This window comes from Callithrix jacchus, chromosome 10 (assembly GCF_049354715.1).
Source record: "Callithrix jacchus isolate 240 chromosome 10, calJac240_pri, whole genome shotgun sequence".
NCBI classification, from domain to species: Eukaryota; Metazoa; Chordata; class Mammalia; order Primates; family Cebidae; genus Callithrix; species Callithrix jacchus.
In genome coordinates this window covers 79,692,475-79,715,542 of record NC_133511.1, presented here as the reverse complement: position 1 = coordinate 79,715,542, position 23,068 = coordinate 79,692,475, and the positions used below count along the sequence as shown (strand labels likewise).

Sequence of the window (23,068 nt, the reverse complement as noted above, 5' to 3'; positions counted from 1 at the left end):
CTGACAATAACCTGAACAGAATTCTTCTATATCAGCAATTTAACTGCAGTGACATTGTACACACCCAGAATTACAATTTTAGTCTGGTTGACAATATGGTATTTGCAGCATGCCAAGCACACCCAAAGTGTTGAAAATAGAGAAAACAAATCTATACTGTTGTAACTCTCCTTCTGTGGCTGTTTTCAGAGGTCAGATAATTATGCCTGCAAGGAAAATTTAAAGGTTATAGAAGATACTGATGGAAGAGAATCTATTGTTGCAGTTTAAAGTATCTTTGTATACCAAGTATAGGAATCACTTCTGGTGTTGGATGCCCTCCAAAACTTCTAATAATAGGGGAAAAGACCCACAGCCTATAAGCTCACCAAAGGGTAGCATAAACAAAAGGATATAACATGAAATAAAACGAGCTACAGTCTTACCAATCTCCATTTACTAATCACTTGTATACTATCGGTCTAGGAAAAGGATTTGAAGTGGCTTTTAATGAAAGATTCAAAGACATTAATTGCCCTAAAATAAAGTCACAGAGCCGAAGCCATGTCATGAAGGGAAAGGCCCTTCATGGGGACTTTGATCTCTCAGGTCTGCACTCACACTGAGCAGCAGTGCCACCTCAAAACAGGTCTCCAACACCTTCACAGTGTGAAGGGTCTTTGCCCTGAAGCCCCAGTGCCTGACCTGCTTCTGCCTCTCCAGGCTTCTGAACTCACTGTTTGCCTTTGTGTTCATGTTGTACTCATCACACCTCAGGCCCTTCTGTTCAGCACCACTGCCTTGATTTTGACCTTCAGTTTCTCTCTCAGATTATCCCTCTGGTTTATTAAGCTGGAGGAAATTGATCCAAGATCAAGGAGAGAGATTTAATACAAATTGCTACTGACATAGTATACCAATTTAAACGTTTATTGACTCTGTTCAGCCATGCCAAGCCTGAGCACTTGTTTAAACTGTTCCCTATTGTCTGCATGCTCGGGCAGCTCCATCTCACTCAGAATCAGTGGTCCCACCATCTGCTCTAGCTTCATAAGGTGTTCTCTCCTCAGCAATATCTAGTTTTTGTCTATCTTTTGGTCTTACCAGGTTTCAGTCTCTATAGGGTGCAGGTCTGTCCGTCTCTTCACACTCCCCGCTTGCTCTAGACTTGTGGTCTTTTTTCCTCCAGAACCCACAATAAGAATACAATCTTGATCACAACCCAGGACACACACACACACACACACACACACACACAGAGAGAGAGAGAGAGAGAGAGAGAGAGAGAGAGAGAGAGGGCGCATCATTTAAAAAAAAAACAAAATCGGGGTCCAAAGTGGCTCCCGCCGGAGGTCATGGCGCTAGCGAAGGTGAGGTCATCAGCTCAAGGCTAACCTGAGCAACCTCATAAGCTCAAAGTGATTGGCAAAAAAAAAAAAACAAAAAAAACAAAAAACCTACTTTGGGAGGCCAAGGTGGGAGGATCACTTGAGCCCAGGAGTTTAAGATCAGCCTGGGCAGTGTAGGGAGATCCTGTCTCTACAAAAAAAAAAAAAAATCTTTTTTAAAATTAGCTGAGCATAGTGATGTGTACCTGCAGCCCAGGCATTTGGGAGGCTGAGGTGGGAGAATCACTTGAGCCTGGGAGGTTGAGGCTGCAGTGAGCCATGTTTGTGCCACTGTACTCCAGCCTGGGCAACAGAGTGAGACCCTATCTCTAAAAATAAACAAAAGAAACAAACAAACAAAAAAACCCTACATTTACAACATGGAATGCATTCTTGTGTTTTCTGTTCCATTTTATTTTTGTTAACTGTGGTCAAAATGCTCTAATTCAATTTCACAATCCACTAAAAACATGTCACACAGTTTTAAAAACTCTGATGTTGTGTGGTAAACAGTTCTGGTCTTATCTTGAGGGGAACCAGGCCCTTATTCATGTTATTTTCTATGTTAAGACTGTCCAGGTATTGTTGAATGATTCTGAAGGTGTTGCTGGATTTCTACTTGTTATGTGTCTACTGGTTTTAGGGTCATCCTCAGTAAAACAGGCAAAACAAACACACATTCCCCCCCATACACACACTCCCCTCCCTTACTCTATACTTTTGCTCTCATAGCATTTTTAATGGATCTTTTCCAGTTATAAAATATCCCAAATTGTCTTGGCCACAGTAAGAAAAGCTTTGCTACCTTCAGCCACCCTGGGCCATCTAAATTGTCAGATCTTCCAACACAGACCCCATGCCCAATGCAATTCTGCTTCATAAGCTAGCTCCCAAGAGGAAGAACTCTGCCAAACCATCCAGGTAAACGATCGATTTTTCACTTGAACACAGCCCACAAGTCCCTAGCAGTCAATCTAAGTTTATTTTAAAGTGTTCTAGAATTATTCCTAGATTCTCCCCAAGAGCATTTATTTAACTAATTGACAGAACTGGGTTCTCATAGCCACAAAACAACCCTGAAAGAAATTCAATGCTTGCTTCTTATACTTCACTACACTTCCACTCTTTAACCCCCAAGCTACAACCTGACTCTTCTTCGTTCCTTGAAATCTGACATCAATGTCTCTCAGTCAAATATCATTTCTAAATGACTGTATTATTAGTCAGGATGGGCTAAGTTACACTATAGTACCTAGTAACTCTAAAATCTTAGTGGCTTAAAACAGCAACATTTATATCTCACAGACTCTGCATGTGTCCATCCAGCATGGGCTGGGAGCTAAGGGAGTGCTATCCTGTTTCATCCTCACTTGGGGACTCTGGTTCATAGAGCCTCCGTATCTAAAATGCCACCAGCCTCTGTGATGAGGACAAAGAGACATGGACATGGAAAATAACACCAGCTCTTAAAGTCTTCTACCTCATAGAGACACATGTCACTTCTGCACTGTTTCATTCACTAAGACAAATCACATGGTCATGCCTAACATGAAAGGAATGGAAGAAGTACTGTTTCATTATGTGCCCAGGAGACAGATGCAGAACTTTTGTGAGCAGACTTCCTTTCCATCAATAAAAGGGATGCTTCTGCTTTGCCTCTCTGTAGCAGTTAACTAGGTTGACCACCTCTTTTTCTTTAAACTCTCTCCTCCTTTGGTGCTCATCACTTCTTCACTGACTCCTATTATCCTTTTTATGTCTCTCAAAATGTATGTGTCCCCCATCTTCCAACCCCAAAATTCATCTAGAAAGTACCAGGATGGGGCTTAGAAGTCAACTTCAAACTTTGATCTTCGATCTTACAAAAAATAATCTCAGAAAACTTAGGGCAAAAGTAGAAATGCATGGATTTATAAAAGACTCACTTTTTCGCCCAAGTTCTTTTTTAGCAGGCATTACAAACAAATGTCCAGAAATCCCACCTTGGGAAATCTAATAGAAATAAAAGTGCTTATACATAAGGATATATGTTTCGGGATATTTATAGTATCACTGTTTATAAAACCAAAAACCTGGAAGAACCTCAGTGTCCAGCAAGAAGGAATGATCCTGACTCAGTTGTGATGGCTCCATACTATAAACTGTGAAGATATGGAAATAGAGCTATCTTTATTGCCCGTGGTGTATTGTCATGTGAGAAAAGTAGAGTTATCATTATAGTATAATTCCATTTCTATGAAAACAAACACCATCACCAGCCAAAAAAAGTCCTAAATATATGTGTGTGTTTGAGCGTAAAGGAAATTGTGAAAAGATGCACAGCAGGCTGTCAATGTTAATAATCTCAGGAGGAGTGGAATGGGGGGGCACTTGGAAGAGATTTTTAAACCTCCAAAAACATATTTTAGGATGATTTCATTGACTATAATCATTGACACTGTCATTTTTAGTGTAATAAAAGAAAGGTAGGACAAAAGCAAAACTTCAGAACATTTTAATTAAGAAAAATAGTAACAAAAATAAATCCTGTAATCTCACCACCACCCCCCCCCCGCCACATGACTCCTCACCTGTCCATAGACGTGTTTTTTGGCTGCAATCCCAAGGAATGTATCCGCTTTTCACTTACCTTCACTTCTTAAATGCTTTTTCTCCTCACCCAGTCCTTAAAGATTATTTCCTTTATCTTTATCACCTTCCACAGGGCCGATATACTTTATCAAACATTCTATTTCAATGTTGATAGAATGATGATCATTGCAATACTCGATGTGTCATCCTAGTTTATGCTTTTAAATGTTATTTTTCCTTGAGGCCCATTTTCTATTATGGCTTTTCGATATATGAGCAACATCAGTTTCCTTTTTTATTCTAGTATGATTTAAAAGGTAAATACTCAGTTTTCACATTATTCATCATTAACTTCAGAACTTGCATGAATAGCCCATGTCCTATAACCATCAATTTATATTTGTCTATTCTAGCATAACCTAGAGTTCCTTTTATGATAGATAAGGAGTTAGGATCTTTTTGGATTTTCTTTCTTCCTTTGTGCTTTTTCATTAATCATTAACTTAATCAGAGAGCTAATCTACTTCTTTTTATGTCTTCTGTATTCTGCTTTTATTCTAACCAAATTAAAATAATTATCTTCATTTTTTCCTCTCCTGTTTTATAAGGAGGGGAAATAGTAATACATATTAATGTTTACTTGTTGATGCATAAGAAACTTCTTCTAATGGTTGTATCTGGTAGCTATGCAGTGTAATAATTATTACCTGTGGTGAGATGGAGGTGAGAAGCAGGAAGAGGGTGAATAGGATTGGGGGACATGCACATTTTATAGATCTATCTCCCACCCCTCTAGCTATGCATTGATCATTCATCTCTTCAAGACATATTATCTAGAAAAAAATTCTACTGGCCAACATCAGATAGTTTCACCTTTCTCTACTGTAACTTACAGTGTCAGAAGACAATGAATTTTGTTTTCAAAAATTTTAAAGAAAAGGAGTGATAGGAAATAGCTGTATCTATTCAAGCTACTATTTTTTTCATGAAGGTAATGAGATACGTAATTCTTCAGAAACTTTACAACCCAAGTAGTTCTTCTGTTAAAGTTGTTGAATGACATTATCTAGAATGACAAAGCATGTTAAAAGGAGAAATTTTGGCTGCAGAAATGCATATATAATGAGCAGTGGAACGAACTCTTCTGCATGAAATATAGCCACTATTTCAACTACCTATTTTGAAGATAAATAAAAATAACCTAAGTGGGCAAAAAAATGGTTTCTAAGAGGACAGAGAATAAGTAATACATGAGTAGAAGGATAAGAAGTGATTTAACACTATAGAAGTTTGTTTCGTATTTACATTAAATCCAGCAGGCAACGGTGGGGGCAGGAAGCATTCCTGCCATCTCTTCATACACTACTTGTTTTTAAGTATCACGTATATTTTGATTATAATAATGAAACACAAGACACATACAATCTTCTATAGTACCCATTTTACTTTTTGTACAATTTTCTATGATTCTAATCATTGTAGAGCAGGATTTTAAACTGTTCTGTTTGTATTCATAACTGTCAATTCCTTGAGACTGGCCTTCAAGTTTTAATTTTCATGTAGGTCATGGGATACAAAAAGAAGGAGGAAAATGGTCTCAGGAAAGAAAATCATCCTTGTCACTAAAGGATTCACAATCTACAAAAGGAGACAGGCATTTAAACAAATAATTGCAGCAATATAAAAAGCAGTACCAGAGAGAGGTGTATACAATTGGGTGGGAATGAAAAGAGGAAGCAACTCACTCTGCCTGGGATTGGGGAAGATGACATTTGATCTCAGCTAAAGATGATCTTATCCCCTATAAGGATATGGGATGGGAAACATCTCAAAGAGAAGGAGCAGCATCTGCAAAGGTAAGGTGCCTTGACTGGCAAGGGTCTGCTAGACACGTAGCAAAAATAATGTGTATGAGCAAAGAGACTCGGTTTTCCTATAGCTCAGCTTGAAATGATCTCTAGTTGATTTTTCAGTCTTTCCAGAAACATGTAATTTTGTGAGTGAATAGATTCAAAATAAGTATGCTTTAAATTCTAAAAAGACTGAAAATCCTTGGTTCTCTAAGTGTAGCTTCAGGATGCTCCCAGAACACACCAACACAACATCAACATCCCAGTGTGCTGACAGGTGGGAAATGGTTTTTCAACTGTCAGAATTGGGATGCAATTGTCAAAGTAATGAAATCAGCCACATAAATATCAGAGGCCCACCCATTCTATGACAGCATAAAACTTCAAACTTTGTATTAACTTAGGGTATGAAAATGAAGGAAGGCTCTGTATGTGCCATCACTTGGAGGATCCAACTACTGTCATGTCAGATTTTCTGTACCTTCTTTCCTCAAACTTTTTTTTTAATGCCAAAGGTATGTCTTCTTCCACTAAACAATTTCTCTCCTCTGGGACTGCACTTAGTGTTAGAGTTTTACTTTTTTTAAAGAACTAAAAATGTGAAAAAATAATATATTTGAAGCTGACATTGTATTAAAAGACCAATATCCCCATTAGAGCCTCTGTGAGACAGAACTACAAGGACTCTGGTTCTGTGATTGGCAATGCCAAGCTAACCTCACTGGAATGGGGCGAGCTAATGGGGAGAGAGATCAGATCTTCTGAAATGTTAATGTGTCCAGCCCACACCACTCACCTGTCACCTCCTCTAATGGTAGACCAGTAAACGATAGAATTGAGGGTGACTCTCATGAATAATGCATGATAGCCTGGGATGGTTGTGGCTCTTAAGACTGACATTTCTCAGAATGACAATGGGGTCAGGTTGTTTTAGACATTTCAATTATTAAATTCTTTGAGCACAGCTGCTAGCCACTGTGCCAGTTCTGTAGCACTTTCTGTGGAGGATGCTAAGATAAAGAAAATTTAGGTTTTGCCTTCAAGAGCTTAAGATCTCAAGTGGGAGACAGAACAAGAGAAATGACACTCTTAATAAAGTGCAGAAAATGCAAATGCCATTAGAAAGAGGTACCAACAAGTATACGTGGATGTTGAAGGGAGCCAAGATCATATGTGGTTGAGGGGTGCCTGAAGGAGATGTCAGCTGAGATAAGTTTGAAGAATGGGACACCAATAGTTCTGAGTACCAACTATGTGCCAGACATTAGCACGTGACATTACAATTAATCCTCTCAGCAACCCTACCAAACAGATATTGTCATTCCCAGTTAACTGATGAATAAAGCAAGGCTCTGGGAGGTTGGGGAGCATGCCCCCAGACCACAACTAATAAAGATAAAACTGAAGCTGAAGCCCAGATGTGTCTTTTCCTGCAACACTAAGCTGATTTTCCCAGTCGTTAAAATGGGGATGGTCTTCAAGAGTAGAAATGAAACAACCAAATCAAAGGCATAAAGACAGGAAAGGACAGCATACTTTATGGAAACAGATCTGGTTAAACTGGCAAGAAAGAGTGGGGATTATTTGGGCTTTGAATGCAAGGGTAAGAAATTTCTATTTTTGCTGGCAATGGGGTATCATGGAAAGTTCAGCAAAAATGACAGGGTTGGATAGGTGCTTTAGCAAGTGAATCTAGATACATTGTGTCAGTGGGATGAGAGCGGGGTGGGGCGGGGGGACTAAAATTTATTTCAATAGTCCAGAGTGGTGGAGAAGGTGTCAAACTTTGATGAAGGATGAATTTGGCTTTCTCCTTCACAGTAAACACTTGAAACCACTTGGAGCCTATCTGGCTGAGGGATCCATCTTGTTCTTGGAAGATATAGTTACTCAGGGGACCACTTCCAATACCAAGGCTGATATGCGATTTGAGTGATCACTGCCCTCTCTCCATTTGTTCTATTATTTTTCTTTATGTAGGCGAGCGTGAGCACACATATATCCACATATAGATACCCATGCTCTGGTTTCAGTCCCAAACCTTGAGTCCCCCACATATCTACCTTCCTTCCAATATCTCACTGATCCCAACACCTATCAGAAAACCCTCTGGTTCCCTCTTGTACAGCAGCACATGGTCACACTACCTGCCTGCACCATGAGCTCCAGGCAGTGGACTTCATCTTCCAATCTGGTTCCTTGTGCTTCCCCTCACTTGATTTGGGGCTTAACACCATGGCCTGCTCTACCTTGTGTGCCTGTTGTTCATCGTGGTTGAATCCGTCTCATTATCTTCTGCACCCATTTTAGGCAGAAGCAACTGATATAGACAAGAAGAGGCATCTGAAATGAGTGAGAAAGAACCAACTGGGACTTAGAGATAAGCTGGAAAAAAAATGAAACGAAGGAGAATAAGCCAAAGACGATGATTCATTCATTCATTCATTCATTCATTCATTCAACAAAGCACATGTGCTTCTCTATGTTCCAGGTTCCAGGTTAAGAGCTGACTATGTTGCGATAAAAAAACGTATGCATGAATTTGTTGAATTTACAGATTAGTTGTAGAGATGGATGTAAAAACAAATAAACAAGTGAAAATTAGGACCATCTTGGGCCCTTCAAGGACTTTAGAAGAGATAGTGGTTGGATGTAGTAAGGGGAAAGAGTGCTTAGAGGGGTGCCAGAAAGCTGGCAGTAGCTAGATGATGCAAGACCACACAAGGAGTTTGATGCTACGTATAATGGGAGGAACCACAGTTAATTCCTATGTCAATTGCAACCCAAATGCAGTTTGTCTCTTGCCCTGAACCCACAGGTACCACTTCTTGTACCATGCATTGCCCCTGAGATAGAACTCTGCATTTTAAAAAAATCTCCTGCCTCATTCTCCCCTATGACATTAGTGAGCAAGGTGGACTTGAATGAAGACCCCCAAAATGAATGAGGGTGTCCCCATATCTCGCATTCCATTGCTCATTCTGGCCATAAGTTTAAGCTTTTGTCTGGCATGGTTTGACTGTTTTATTTATGTCCCTCTTCCTTTCCTAGCAGTACTTAGTTCTTCTATCCTTTCATCTTCAACTTTCCCTTGAGACTCTCAATTTTCTATCTCCCCTGTTAAGTAACTCAACCCCTGTTCCCACTCTCAAGTTTACATATATACTCTATTACCCTCTTCTGTAAACAAAGGGTCCTCCCGTTAACAGGCTACACTATCTGCAGAACACACGATAGTGACCATCTTTTGTTATGTTAAAATGTCACAAAGGACTCACTTCTCTACCAACCCATTCCACCCCTCCTGTTCCCCCACGTCCCATATCGCCTTATTTCTTCCAAAGAAATACAGGGCTATTTCCATGAACAATTACAGCAACAAAAATGTCTCTATCTTATTACAAATTATTTATACATGTGTTCAAAACAAACCATTCTTTTTTTTTTTTTTCTTTTGAGACTGAATCTCTCTCTGTCACCCAGGCTGGTATGCAGTGCTGCGATCTCAGCTTACTGCAACCCCCGCCTCCTGGGTTCAAGCAATTTTCCCTGCCTCAGCCTCCCAAGTAGCTAGGATTACAGGTGCCTGCTACCAGGCCTGGGTAATTTTTGTATTTTTTAGCAGAGACAGGGTTTTGCCATGTTGGCCAGGCTGGTCTCAAACTCCTGACCTCAGCTTGCCTCAGCCTCCCACACTGCTGAGATTACAGGCGTGTGCCACTACACCCAGCCCAAACCACTCTTTTAAAGTTATTTTAAGGTTCAAAATGTTTTTCCTATTTCTCAAGTAGTGAAGGAGAACTTGTCTGTGGTAGGCAGAATAATTTCCCCCACAAATACAAGAGGTCCGAATTCGAATTCCCCAAACCTGTGAATATGCTACCTTACATAGCAAAAGCAACTCTGCAGATGCTCTTAAAATCTTGAGATTGGGAGAGCGTCCTGAATTTTCCAGGTGGATCCAATATCATCACAAGAGGCTTCCCAAGGGAAACAGGGAGGCAGGAAAGTCAGAATCAGAAGTGAGAGAGTCTCAACTGGCCGCTGCTGGTTTTGAAGACACAAAAAGGCCAAGGAATGAAGGAGGCCTTTAGAAGTTGCAAAAGGCAAGGAAACAAATTTCCTCTTCAAGCCTCCAAAAGGAACACCTTAATTTTACTCCAGTGAGGCAAATTTAAGACTTGTGACCTCTAGAACCGTTAAGTGATAAGTTTTTGTTATCCAAGTTTGTCACCAAATTTGTGACCATTTGTTACAGAAGCAGGAGGAAATGAATACATCATCTTTGAAGCAAGACTAAGTTTTTTTCTGGGAGAGGGGAGCAGTTTGGTTCAGCAAAGATAAGGTCTCTTCTGTTGTGTTTGAATGTGGACACGTGGAGGAGGCAAGCCACTGTTTTTCTGGGAAATAGCTGTCCCGGTGAAGGGCATGGGTAGAGGTGTGGGCAGGGATGAGGACAGGGAGGAATTGGAGGTGAGGCAGGTAGAGGCTTTCCCACTCCATCTCCTGGTGGGCCTCAAAGGATGTTGGAGGCCTGAATTTGGACAGGGAGATGCCTGTGGGAATTCTTATTTATGTGGGAAGGTAGCCAGATGGGCCTGCAATGGGCAGCAAGAGAAAGCCAAAGGCAGGGCATTGACCTCTGTCAGGAGCCATGTCTTATGATACTAGAGGTTAAGATGCCCAGGTCCTCATTTAATACTGACTTTCTATATGTTGAAGCTATTATTGCTAAACCTTTCATTAAGGTTTGTTGAAATCTATAACTTGATCTTAGAAAAGGGCCTGTACCCACGTAGAAGAGAGAACTTGGAGAAAGGTTAGAAGGTGGCAAATGATGACCCAGAGGTTAGAGGGCAGCCTTTTGGATTAAGATGACACAATAGTCAGGAGCCATTTCTGGCTAACAAAAGTAATCTTGGGGAAATCTCAAAAATGTTCCTGGAGAAAACCCCCATGAAAGGCCAGAATTTCTGCAATCAGCAAGGAGGGAATCTTAACCCATCTTGGTTGGGAATTTAAAGAAAGTGTGACTGTAGGGTAGATTGGGGAAACCCAGATTATATATACTTTTAGTGTCTTGTTTTAAAAAACAAGCATGGGCTCTTACCAAGAGTTACTTGAATAACTCTGCATCTAAGTGTACTAAGATAGCTTCTAGGCCAGATATGCATTTGTTAATTCATTCAGCACATTGACTCAGTGTTGTAAGATAATTAAAACAGACATGATTGAGGCCTCCAGGTATTTTTGCTTTAACCCTGTCTCACTTCTTTTTTCCCCTTTCTCTCTTTTTTCTTTTTGTTACCTTCTCCTCTGTACCTTAACTAGCAGAAAAACTGCAAAGTTAAAAAGAAAGAAAAAAGCTCTTGAAAGAACAGTTCTAGGGTTGCAGCAATGATCCTGAACAAGAGACACAGTTCCAAGCTCAAGTTCACCATGGTTAGTGAAGAAACGGCTACCTGAGCCAAACCACAAGGACACGAACCCGTCTCATAAAATCCTGCTTTGATTCAGGTGCTGCCTGACTCACATCAGCTCAGAAAGCCTTTGACCTCTGTTGAATCACTTAAACTATTTTTTCCTTGACTGCAACTTCTGTAAGTTAGGCAGTTCAGTGGGTGCTTTACATATACTACCTCATCTAACCTTTACAAAGAACCCTAAAGTAGAAATACAATCCCATTCTTCACATATCAATACTAACGACTGGGTAGATTAGATTTCCTGCCTAAAGTCAAACAGCCATTATGTGGGACAGCCCTGGCTTACCACCCCCTCACGCCCCACCTCCCCCATCTTCCTGACTACAGTCACAGGTGCAGACAGAGGTGGAAGCCAGGATACAGTGCACAGTGGTTATCAGAAAGCTGAGAGAGAAGGAAGGAGTGGCTGCCCTTTTGTATACCAGGCCCTACATTATCTGCTTTTACACACTGCATTTCATTTATTCCTTACAAGCCAATGAAATGGGTGCTGTGATTTCCAGTTTACAAATGAAGGCGTGAAGGCTCCAGAGGGCAAGTAACTTAGGTCTGAGTTCACACAGCCAGGTGGGGCTCTTGGTTCCCTCCCTGTCTACTTCCCAGGGATGCTGTGCCACCAGCTGCTCACACATACTTTCAGTGACTCCTTCTCAACTTGTGGGCAGCTTCCTCTCTGCCTTCAAACTTATGAATTCACAAAGGAAACACTTTCTAAACTGTATTCCCTCCCCACTCCCCAAGCTACTTTCTCACTTCCATTCTAGAAAAAATAAGTTTATATTGACCACCTTTACTTCCTTACCTCCCTTACCATATTTAAGCTGGTTCTGTCCCCAGCATTCTTCTGAAACCAAGCAAAGGCCACTAGAGATTCCTTAGGGATCAAATCCAATGATCTCAGCTTCCATCTTTCCTGAGAATTAGATAAATTTGATAGTGTTTATGTAGTATTAATATATAAAACAGATGGAAGTGGAGCTGCTTTGTAGCAGGGAGAGGGCCTGACCCAGCCTGCACACCCTCCTGTCTTGTCTTTCTCCTCCCTCCCTGCAGGACTCACTGAAGCTCCTCAGAGAAGCCCTAGAGTTTTGAGGAGCAGAGAATGAATGCCACTTGTCTTAGATGGGTTTTCCAGAGAAACCAAACTAGAGAGAGAGAGAGAGAGAGAGAGAAAGATTCTTTTTAAGGAATTGGCTCATACAATCGTGGAGGTTTGGCAAGTCTAAAATCTGCAGGTGGGCCAGCAGCTAGAGACATAGGGAAGAGCTGCAGTTTGAGTCCAAAGGCTGTCTTCTGGCAGAATTCCCTCTTCTTCTAGGGGAAGCTAGTCTTTTCTATGAAGGCTTTACCTCACTGAATGAGGCCTACCCGCACCATGGACCACAATCTGTTTTATTGAAAGTCTACTGATACTATGTTAACCTGATCTAAAAATACCTGCACAGAAGATATTTTTGTTGGTCTATATTTGGTTATATTGAGCAAACTGACACATAAAATTAACTATCACACCATCTAGAGACCAAACAGCTCAGTGTTTGACAATAGTCTGACAAGCATTAGATACTTGATGTACCCAGGTCCATCTCCGTACCCTGAGGATGGGTAATGGAAGCCAGCGGTTAGATTGAGCCAGGGTTGGGCTCCAGCTGGAAGGGAAGGTGAGTAGTTCAATGGAGCTGACTGATGAACAGAGGAAAAAGATTTAAGGGGCTGAAACCATCATGAACTTGGTACTAGGAACATGGGTGAGAAAATCCTATAGGCAGAATGAACAAAGCTCATTGGGAAATACCTTCGATCCCAAACCCTAAAAAGAAATGCCAACACATCAGAGTAATTTGCATTCCCTAAAGACTGTGAGATCGTGAATGACAGAGACAAGATCAGACTTTTCTGTATCCCCCCCAAGCCTAGTTCTGAGGTGGAGTTGGACCCTTAGAAGAAGTTCCATGAACATTTGGTGGGTGGCACAAAATTGAAATCCACCATACATCATGCACATTTTCCTTCCTCGGTGAAGTCACACTCAGCTCTGAGCCCATTGCTCTCACCAGTCCAGGGAGCAGCTAGAGCTGATATTTCTATATTTATATTAGCCATTTCAAGTCAGTTTCCATGGATATCTAGAAGGTAAAGCAAAGTGCCAATGTGGACTGAAATTCAACTTTGAAAAATACAACCTGAGGAAAGTTTGCTTGTTTGTTGCATAGTTGTTAGAACGTTTAAGTTTTTCACAGCAGATCGTCTGTTTTGTTGTCAGAGGGATGAATAAAGGAAGGAAACTCGTGCTTGGATTGGGAATTCAGAAAACACAGCGTGTGGTTCTTGCTTTTTTCCTTTTGCAGGTCTCAGCACCTGTCAACTTAACTCACACAAATTCAGAGTGAGGCACTTCCTCTCCATTTTACAAATTTTATGACAATGCAATCTATTTCCTGTCAAATTAGTGCAGTTCCCTTTTTATTAGCCTTTTGTTATGTAGATCTATAGATAATTCTATTGCCCTTGTCTTTATTAAACTGATACCCTCTACTGGTTTAAATTGGGTCATAAAAATTGTATCACGTTATTTTATGTAGCATAAATATAATGTTGGGTGTTCAGTGTACTGTCAAGTCTTGGTGGTAATGAATAACTGGCTTTCATAGCCTGATGAGAATGCTGACTCTCCCTCCTACTCTGTGGCTGTGTCTGACACTGGATGATTTTCAAGCTACACCATCTCTGCTTTCCCCTAAGAATCACCTGGTGAGACAATGACCTATTCTATTCTAACCTAATTGTATCAGCTCTCCACTGGGGGAAAAAATAGAAAGAAAAAGGAAAAATAAATCTACAGCAGTTCCCCTCTTGGTTCATTACTCAAATTCCCTTATGGAATTTTTCTTAGGCAGTAAGAAATTGAATATTTTAAATTTTGAGATGTGTATCTGTTGATAAGTGCCCCAGCTGATGGGACCTATGTCAAGCTGCAGTGTCCTATTATGCCTTCTGAGACCAATAACTAATCAGCCAGGGGCAGCTGCCCATTCCCTTAGCCAAGGTCCTGGTGGTCTGAAAGGATTGGAGCCAAGTCGTGAGACAGTGCCCCCAGAGGACAAGGTGGGAATGGCAGAAGCCAGAAAATTCAGTGATTCCCAATCTGAAAGACTCCAGAGAGGCAAACTGCCCAGGTGAGGCCAGAAGTCACAACGGCTTGGCTCAGCTGGAGTCTTTGGGCAGCGAGCAGACTTTCTCAGGAGGAGAAGCAGACTCATATTCATCCCTAAGCAAGGGACAGTGGAGACAGAGGGCAGACGTAGGAGCTCCACTTTCTGAAATAAAAATGGATGTTTGATGGTTACCAGGGCTTTCCTCAGCTATCTATGAGGTGGCCAAAGAATCTAGACCTGAGACCAGGATGATAAAGGCCTACGAGGCTCTTGTTTCTGTCCTCTCCCCCTCCCACTGTGTCCCTATAGATACCTGCAGTGAAATCCTTAAAACACAAAATGTGTGAGTTCTTGTTTGAGAGCTGGGAGGAAGAAGGGAATTGGGGAAACTGTGGCCCATAATGCATCCAAGACTAGCGGGCAGAAGACCAGGGCTGGGGCAGTGGGGCGGGGGTGATGGAATCTTCATAGGAAAGAAAAGTGGGTAAGTCACTGGGTTTGTGTCAGGAAAAGGAAAAGGAGAGTATAGGGGCTGGCCAGGCCTGAGAAAGCACCCTGGGGCAGAGCAGTGGAAAGGCTCAGAGCTCCTGACATGTCATCCGACTGGCAGGATCTAACCAGGGAAGAGGAGCTACCTAGGGCAAGCAGTCCTGCATTCAGATCTCTGTTATTGTTGGCTAGGTAACATAAGCCAGTGTCTTCATCTCCCTGTACTTTATAAAATGAATGTGATAGCAATTCTGACCTTTTAATTTGTGGTGATTCCTTATTCATTGCAGCACTATTCAAAATAGCAAAGACATGGAATCAACCTAAATGCCTATCAATGGTAGACTGGTTAAAGAAAATGTGGTGCATCTACACCATAGAATATGAGGCAGCCATGAAAAAGAATGAGATCATGTCCTTTGCAGGAACATGGATGGAGTTGGAGGCCGTTATCCTTAGCAAACTAACACAGAAAAACAAAACCAAATACTGCATGTTCTCACTTATAAGTGGGAGCTAAGTGATGAGAATTCATGAACACAAAGAAGGGAACAACAGACATTTGGGCCTACTTGAGGGTGGAGGATGGGAAGAGGCAGAGCAGCAAAAATAAATAGATAAAATAAAAACTATTGGGTACTATGCTTAGTGCCTGGGTGATAAAATAATGTGTACAACAAACCCCGTGACACAAATTCACCTATATAACAAGCTTGCAGATGTACCCCTGAACCTAAAATAAAAGTTTAAAAAATTGTGGTAATTCTTTCTTTCCATTCTCCTTGCCTTGATATCAAAAATGTTCAGAAAGCTTTAGTGCTCAAAATACATTTGCGGGGGGAAAAACAAAGCATTTGGACTCCCTAGATATAGAGAGTCTCTCCTTGGTCCTGTCTCTTCTATTAACAACCTATTCCCAGAACAATAGCAATGTCCTGCCCAGCTGAGATGCCTGAGAGGAAGGAGTCCTGTGGGATTGATAGCCTATGCTGTGAATTTCTGAGTTAACCTCTGTTTCAATAAGGGCAACAAACTGTGCTATTCCATTTGTCTTTAGACTAGATAAGGTGGCATCTGGATTCTGGAGCTATAATGTGTTCTCAGATACTTTACTCTCTTACTTAGGAAGGACTGTTTCAGATGGTGATAATGAAGGCAAGCAGCTCCCAGGCAGAGGGTCACTCAGGCAGAGCTGTAAGTGCTCTGGAAAAGTGCAGGGATCCGGCAGGATGGGAAAACCAGCCTCTTCTCTAGGTTACCGAAATGTCTGTCATTGACTGGGGTGTGTCACACAGGGAAATAAATTCCAGGAAGGTGGAGAGGCCAATTGTGGATCAGGCTCACCAAAAGAGAACGTAGTATGGATGAGACTCTCAATCACATCTCAAAGAGCTGCTCTCCATATCCTATCTGTATGCCAGAAGTGAGCCATGCTTGGTTCTCTGGGCAGCTGGGGAGGGGAATGGTAAAAGGGTGTAAGGAAGGAAAGTCCTTATTCATAACCAAAAGATTAAGTGAGTGTTTCAGTTTGGGCTGCTATAACAAAGTGCCATAGACTAGGTGGCTTATAGTCATTTCTTACAGTTCTGGGGAGTGGAGGGGCCAGCGTGGTCAGGTTGCGGTGAGGTTCTTCTGGGTTGCTGACAGCTAACTTCTTCTGTGTCTTCACATATGGGAAAGGAGTGAGAGAGCTTTCTAGGGTTCCTTTAATAGAGGCATTAATCCCATGCATAATGGCTGTACCCTCACAACCCAATTACCGCCCAAAGGCCCCACATCCTAATACCATCACAGTGCAGGTTAGGATTTCAACATATGAATGTTGGGGAAAAACAAACATTCAGTACATTATGGAGAGTTCATGCTTGGAGAGTTTTTCCTTAGTCAATTCAGCCACTTCTTTGTGATGTTTTCCCTAACCTTTCTTCCTGTGGTAGTCTCCAAAGATGTCTGCCATGAATTCCCTCCACATACACCCATGACATCAAGAAGTGAAATCTATGTCTCCTCTCCTGAATCAACTCTGGACTTATGACCTGCTTTGACAATAGAATGTAGTTAAAGTAACACTCTGGGATTTCCAAGCCCAGTCCTTAGGAGAACTAGCAGCTCTTAGAGGTCATCCGCCAGAAGAAGTCTGACAACCCCAAGACAGCAGTGCTATGATGAAGGCCAAGCAAGCCAGGTGGAGATGCCACATGGAGGGTGAGAGCTCCCTGGCCAGTACCCAGCTCTTCCAGTCATCCCAGAAAAATCAACAGCTGTACAACTAAAGATGCTATCTTGGACTTTCTGCCTCAGCAGGCAACATATTAAGTATTACAGTCTCCTGGCTATGCCAAGCTCAGGTTACAGAATCCTAAGAAATCATGAATTATTGTTGTTTTAAGCCATGAAGAATTGGGGTGGCTTGTTACATAGCAACAGACAACTGAAGCACCACCCTATGCCATAGTAAGTTATCACCTCCTCTGTGCTATTTAGGTGCTTTTGTACATGCTTTTACAATGATTGGTTTGTTCATTAGCCTTATTCCCAAGTTTTTAAAAGCAAGGGCAGTGTTTTAAACATCTCTGATTCCCCAAAGTAGGAGGTGCTCCCTAATTAGTTGTTGGGAGAATGACTGGCAGAATGGATGAATGCATGCATGGTGATGAATATAGGAATCCTTTTCCCTCAAGGGGACAAAAGGAACAGCTTAGCTTAAAAGAAGAGTACCTTCCCACAACCTCTTCCTCTGAAATTTAAAGAAAAATGAAAGAATTTAACACAGAGATAAAGAGAATTTAGAATTGAGGGTGAATGAGGGAACTCCCTCATATAAATCAGTGTTTATCTCATCTGAGATAAAAGATGTACAATCATTTATTGAGGATGATTGGGGCAGTTTGAAGATAGAGACCCAGACAGCAAAGAGGCTGGGAAAAACACTATAAAGAAGGTCTAAGAATAACTGCAAAGGAGGGAGCTTTTCTGGGAATGTCAGTCTTAACCAAAGATTACTGTAAGATGCTTCTATGAAGGAGGATCTCCTTCCTACCCACAAAGAAAGCAATAGATCAAAAGAATAAATGGGCTGGAGGCAGTGGCTCACGCCTGTAATCCCAGCACTTTGGGAGGCCAAGCTGAACAGATCACCAGGTCAAGAGATGGAGACCATCCTGGCCCACATGGAGAAGTCCCATCTCTACTAAAAATACAAAAATTAGCTGGGCACCTCTAGTCCCAGCTACTCAGGAGGCTGAGGCAGGAGAATCACTTGAACCTGGGAGGTGGAGGTTGCAGTGAGCAGAGATTGTGCCACTCCACTCCAGCCTGCTGACAGAGCAAGATGTCGTCTCAAAGAACCAAAACAAAACAGAGTAAATGAAAACTTTTCACCTATGAAACAGACATGGTGTAAATTCAGATTTTAGAGAAATCAGTAGGTTGCCAGAAAGGTGAAACTGGAATAATCAGTGAAGTGAATTCATGATTAAATTTACAAAAATAGTGGTGTGATTTTTTTTTTTAAGTAGTAAGACTCAACGTGCTTGGCAAATTTTGTAGCTGAGGTGAAGCATGTACCATCTGTGTAAAAGAAATTGTCAGCAAATGCTTTCACACATCCCAGTGTTTGAATGTGTCATGAGGTCAAAGAGGGAGATGGTAGGGGCTAGAGATATTTAAAAATAAATCTTTGCAAATTACTTCAAAAATTTAAAGCAGCAAGTGAAGAGTAATAACTGCTTATTTGGATTATCACAGATCCTTCAGAACCCAAAACTTACATGTAGATAGTAGTAGCTTGTAATCACCACACTCAGAAAAAGAAGCATCATGTTAGTTTTTTTCTTAAATTTACACTGAATCTGACTCTTTCTCCACTAGCCAGCCTCTCTCCCCCTTACTCTAGAGTCTTACATAGTTTAGAACATTCAGGAAGAAACAATACTGGTCACAGCTGATATGCCACTTGTGGTTATCTGCATGGCCCCTGGAAAGTGAGAAGTTCCATGGATCGTGTGCTTGTCTTAAAATATAGTTTAGTAATAGGAAATCTGAGGTATAAGAAGGCCAACAGTTAAGGAGATGATTACCATTGGAAATACAGCTTATGACATAATGTTTCTAAGAGGAGGGACACACCATGCCACAGGGTCACCTGGGTCACTGAGGATGGTAGGGAGCCCAAGGGAGAAGGGGAAAATCTGGGCAAGAGGCTCTGTTGTGATTTCTGCAGGGAGCAATGGGCAAGGCAGAATAAGCAGGCTTGGACTGGCTAATTTGAATAATGTGGGCTCTGGAGCATAAGGGCTGTCCCTCGTTGTTTGGCACCTGCCCTGGGGTGATTAGGGCAGGAGAAGGGAGAATGGCCCAGAGTGCAAAGGCCAACAAAGGAAGTGCTGAATGAAATAAATGAAATAATGAAAGCCTTTCGCCTACTAGATAAATCTAATAGATAGACATGGTACAAACTTAGGTTTTAGAGAAATCAGTAGTTGCCAGAAAGATAAAATAGAAATAACCAAGGAAGTGCAATCATGATTAGAACTCATAAAAATCTCTGCACAACTTTTTTGAGTAATAAGACTCAAAGTGTTGGGGTGGTGGGCTCTGGATTGGCTGGCTTGTATTTGAAAAGTTCTCTCATGAATAAGGTGTTTATTATCTCTAGGAATTGACTAAGCATGGGAGGTGTGGTCCCTCCAGAGTCAGCAAGGCCCCAGATATCGGAGCATCAGAACATAAAAAATAAAAGGCTTGGTTAATGCAGTGCCACGGTTGGACCACGGATCTTTGGGAAGGCTGGGGGCCCCAATGTAAAAGGTCTAGTCTCCCTAGGATTTGTCATTTCTTCTTTACTCTTTCAGAGCTTATCACTTTCCAAGAAACCATCACCTTCCCAGCTTTAGGGACTTTTTTCCCCTCTCAGATCAGCTACTTCAGCTTATACCTGTTTGTATCACTTAGGATGCTTTCCACTACAAGTAGTAAAACAAACGAACAAAAAAAAACTCGAATTGGCTTTAAAAATAAAAGAAAGTTACTGGCTCGCCTACTGGCAGAAAGGCTTTGAACGTGGTTATATAAGAACTCTAACCCCTTGAGTGATGGTTTTAGAAAACTTCTGTTTTCTAAAAGCAAAGCCTAATTCCCTCCTCTCTTCCCTTGATTATGAGAGGTACTTAGTGGCTTGCTTCTAATGAATAGAATATGAAGAAGTTATACCATGTGACTTTGGAGACTAGGTCATAAAAAGCATTGAAATTTCTTTCTTTCTTTCTTTCTTTCTTTCTCTCTCTCTCTTTTCTTTCTCTCCTTTCTCTCTCTCTCTCTCTCTCTCTCTCTCTCTCTCTCTCTCTCTCTCTCTCTCTCTCTCTTTCTTTCTTTCTTTCTTTCTTTCTTTCTTTCTTTCGGATCATTTACTCTGGGGCATGCCAGTTACCATGCCTTGTCACGAGGACTAAGGCAGCCCTACGGAGAAGACTCCAGGCCTCCACCCATAGCCATCACAGACCTGCTGTCTCTGAATGTGCCACCTTCACACAAGACCCTCCAGCCGCAGGCAAGCCTTCCAGATAACTGCAGCCCCATCTGACATCTGGCCTGAACCTCTGAGAAAGCCTGAGTTAGATCCACCCAAAGTAAACCACACCTAAATTCCTCATCCAAAGAGACTGTGGGAAATAAGATCTGTCTGTTGTTTTAAATCACTTAGTGTTATATAATATATACTTAGCAATAGATCATGAATAAGCCCCATTTCTGCTATCATTTTTGTTATGCCCCATTTCATATTGGCTTAGATTTCAAGCATACTTCCCTCATTGGAGTGAAATGGTTGTATTAATTTCAGGTCCAACAAACATACACTACACTGTACATGAGGTGAGAATTCACAGATATCTCAGAATTCCCAGAAAATATCTTGAGCTTCTGACAAATTGAGCCACCCCTGACTCAATCTCTGAGGTTAGGGGAAGGTTATAGACTGACTGAGAAAGCCCTGGGTTACCTGAACTACAACAAGGAGGATGAGTTTAATGCAAACCACCCAAATATTACACACACCTCCCTGGGCATCCTTTCCAGAAAGCTGAGGCTTTAGAAGACAAAAGCAATAAAAAGGATCTGCCATCAAGTGAGGGATACTTTCCATTTCCAACTCCCCCTGATGCAAAAGGAAAAAAAGACCTGGCTTCTTTTTTGTCTTGGGGGTGGAGAAGTAGAGGGAAAATACAATGATAATAAAATAGAAATGACATCTCAGTACATTAACTTGCTAGTATTTTAGTGTCTCTGTTGACTCCTAAATTTATACCTTTATCCTAGAACATCTCTCAAACTCCAGAGTCATATATACAATTGCCTCTTGGCATTTCTACTTTAGCATCTATAGACATCTCAAACTAAGTATAGCCAATTTGAGACCCTGATTCTTTTCTACAAACTTGCTGACCCTCCATATCCAATCCAAAGGGAAATCATGCTAGCCCTGCCTCCAGAATATGTCTAGAATTCCTCCACTTCTCAAAGCTTCCTGTCATTCCTGGGTCACCATCGTCTCTCACCTCTATTACTGCCTCCTAGCTAGTTTCCCTTGCTTACTAACAGAGAAAGATGATCCTCTGAAAACCTGACCCTCGCCACTCCCACATCCTCTCCTAACTCTGTTCTAGATGCACTGCATTGTTTACCTTCAAACATGCCAGGACCCTTCCTACCTAGTCATTCTTTTACCTTCTCCAAGTCTTGGCTTAGATCTCACATTCTCAACACAGGCATACCTGCATTGCCCGATTTAACACTGAGACCTACATAGCTCCATCCTGCCCTTCATCCTGCCCTTCACTCAAGTTCCTCTTACCCTATCATATTAATATTTTCATTTTTCCACAGCATTTCTATCATCTGTATAATTTACTTATTAATTATACTTACTGTCTACTGCCATCTCCTGCACCATGCATGCTCCACAAAAGCAGGAATCCATCCTTATCTTTTTCACTGCTGCATCCCAAGTGCCAAGGACAGTGCCTTTGGAACCTGAGAGTGAGTGCTCAAGGATTTGTCTAGTGAATGGCTGGCTGGTTGACTAGCTGGTGCTCAAACCAACCTCATGACATGGGGATACCTTCTGCCCCCATTTGCTAAGATGTTCAGTAACTTGCTGGAAATCACAAAGCAAGAAGATGAGGAGCTGAGATGAAAGCCCGGCCCACATGCTTCACCACAGTCCCTTCCTGCAGCAGCTCTTACAGAATTTCTAATAATTAGACCCCTTCTTTTCTCTCAGCCTTAACTTGGAATATAATATGGATTTTTAAAAATCAGAGCAGATTTCATTAAGTTAAAGGAAATGTAAAAATTATGAAGATGGCCTGAAGCTAGGAATGCTTCAGGGAAATGAAGCTCTTAACTTATGTGATTTGACATCTGGGAAATATATTTAGTAATCACTTTTGCCTTAAAATATCTAACAATGTCCTAAGAAAACGTCTTTCGTCTAATTGTTTTTGTCTTTACCTAGGCTTATTGAATCTGAGCCCCCAACTTCTGCTCCAAAATAGTTAAGAAATTGATGAATCCCTGTATTTATTTTTTGAAATATTTGTGCTCAAAGTTTCTGAACTTGTTCCTTTATTGACTAATCAATACACAAAAAATGTCTGTTTTCTCAGCAGAAATCCAGGAACTTGTGTCACTCTAAGAAATAAGAGTGAGTTTCCTCTTTAGGGGAAAGACTGGTGAGTCTGGCATTCTATAGCAATAAAGAGTACCCAGGGCTAAGACCTACCTCCTCACCCCTCTACTCCTGCCAGCCTTTAATTCCCTCCCTGACTGCCCAACACTGGGTTTGTCCACTTGGGAGGAACCTACCCATATGTTTCACCATTGGGGTTGGTTTGTAAATGAATGACTAATGAAAATGTAGGACCCACCCAAATTTATCCAAGGTGAATGGAATTTACTTTCAGATCTAGCATGTACCTAAAAAACCTAGCCACTATATTTCTGGTATTATAATTCACGTAAAATTAGGTGACTCAGCCATGAACTTCCAATGTACTCTAATAAATCCCATGGCACAGTATTTGACTCACTTTGGAATTATAACTTGTTTCCTAGGCTCTATATTTCTCTGGCCAATGAAGTCCTAGAAAGTG

The 23,068-nt window shown here is 41.4% G+C and overlaps 1 long non-coding RNA gene across 1 annotated transcript in view; it reads right to left on the bottom strand.

Annotated features, from left to right (window-relative positions):
• Positions 1–542: 542 nt before the first annotated feature.
• LOC144578129 (uncharacterized) overlaps positions 543–23,068 on the bottom strand; it is a 48,377-nt gene continuing 25,851 nt past the window's right edge. Inside the window, exon 3 of the long non-coding RNA XR_013523316.1 lies at positions 543–831. This is a non-coding gene — a long non-coding RNA (uncharacterized LOC144578129). The remainder of the gene's footprint in view (positions 832–23,068) is intronic.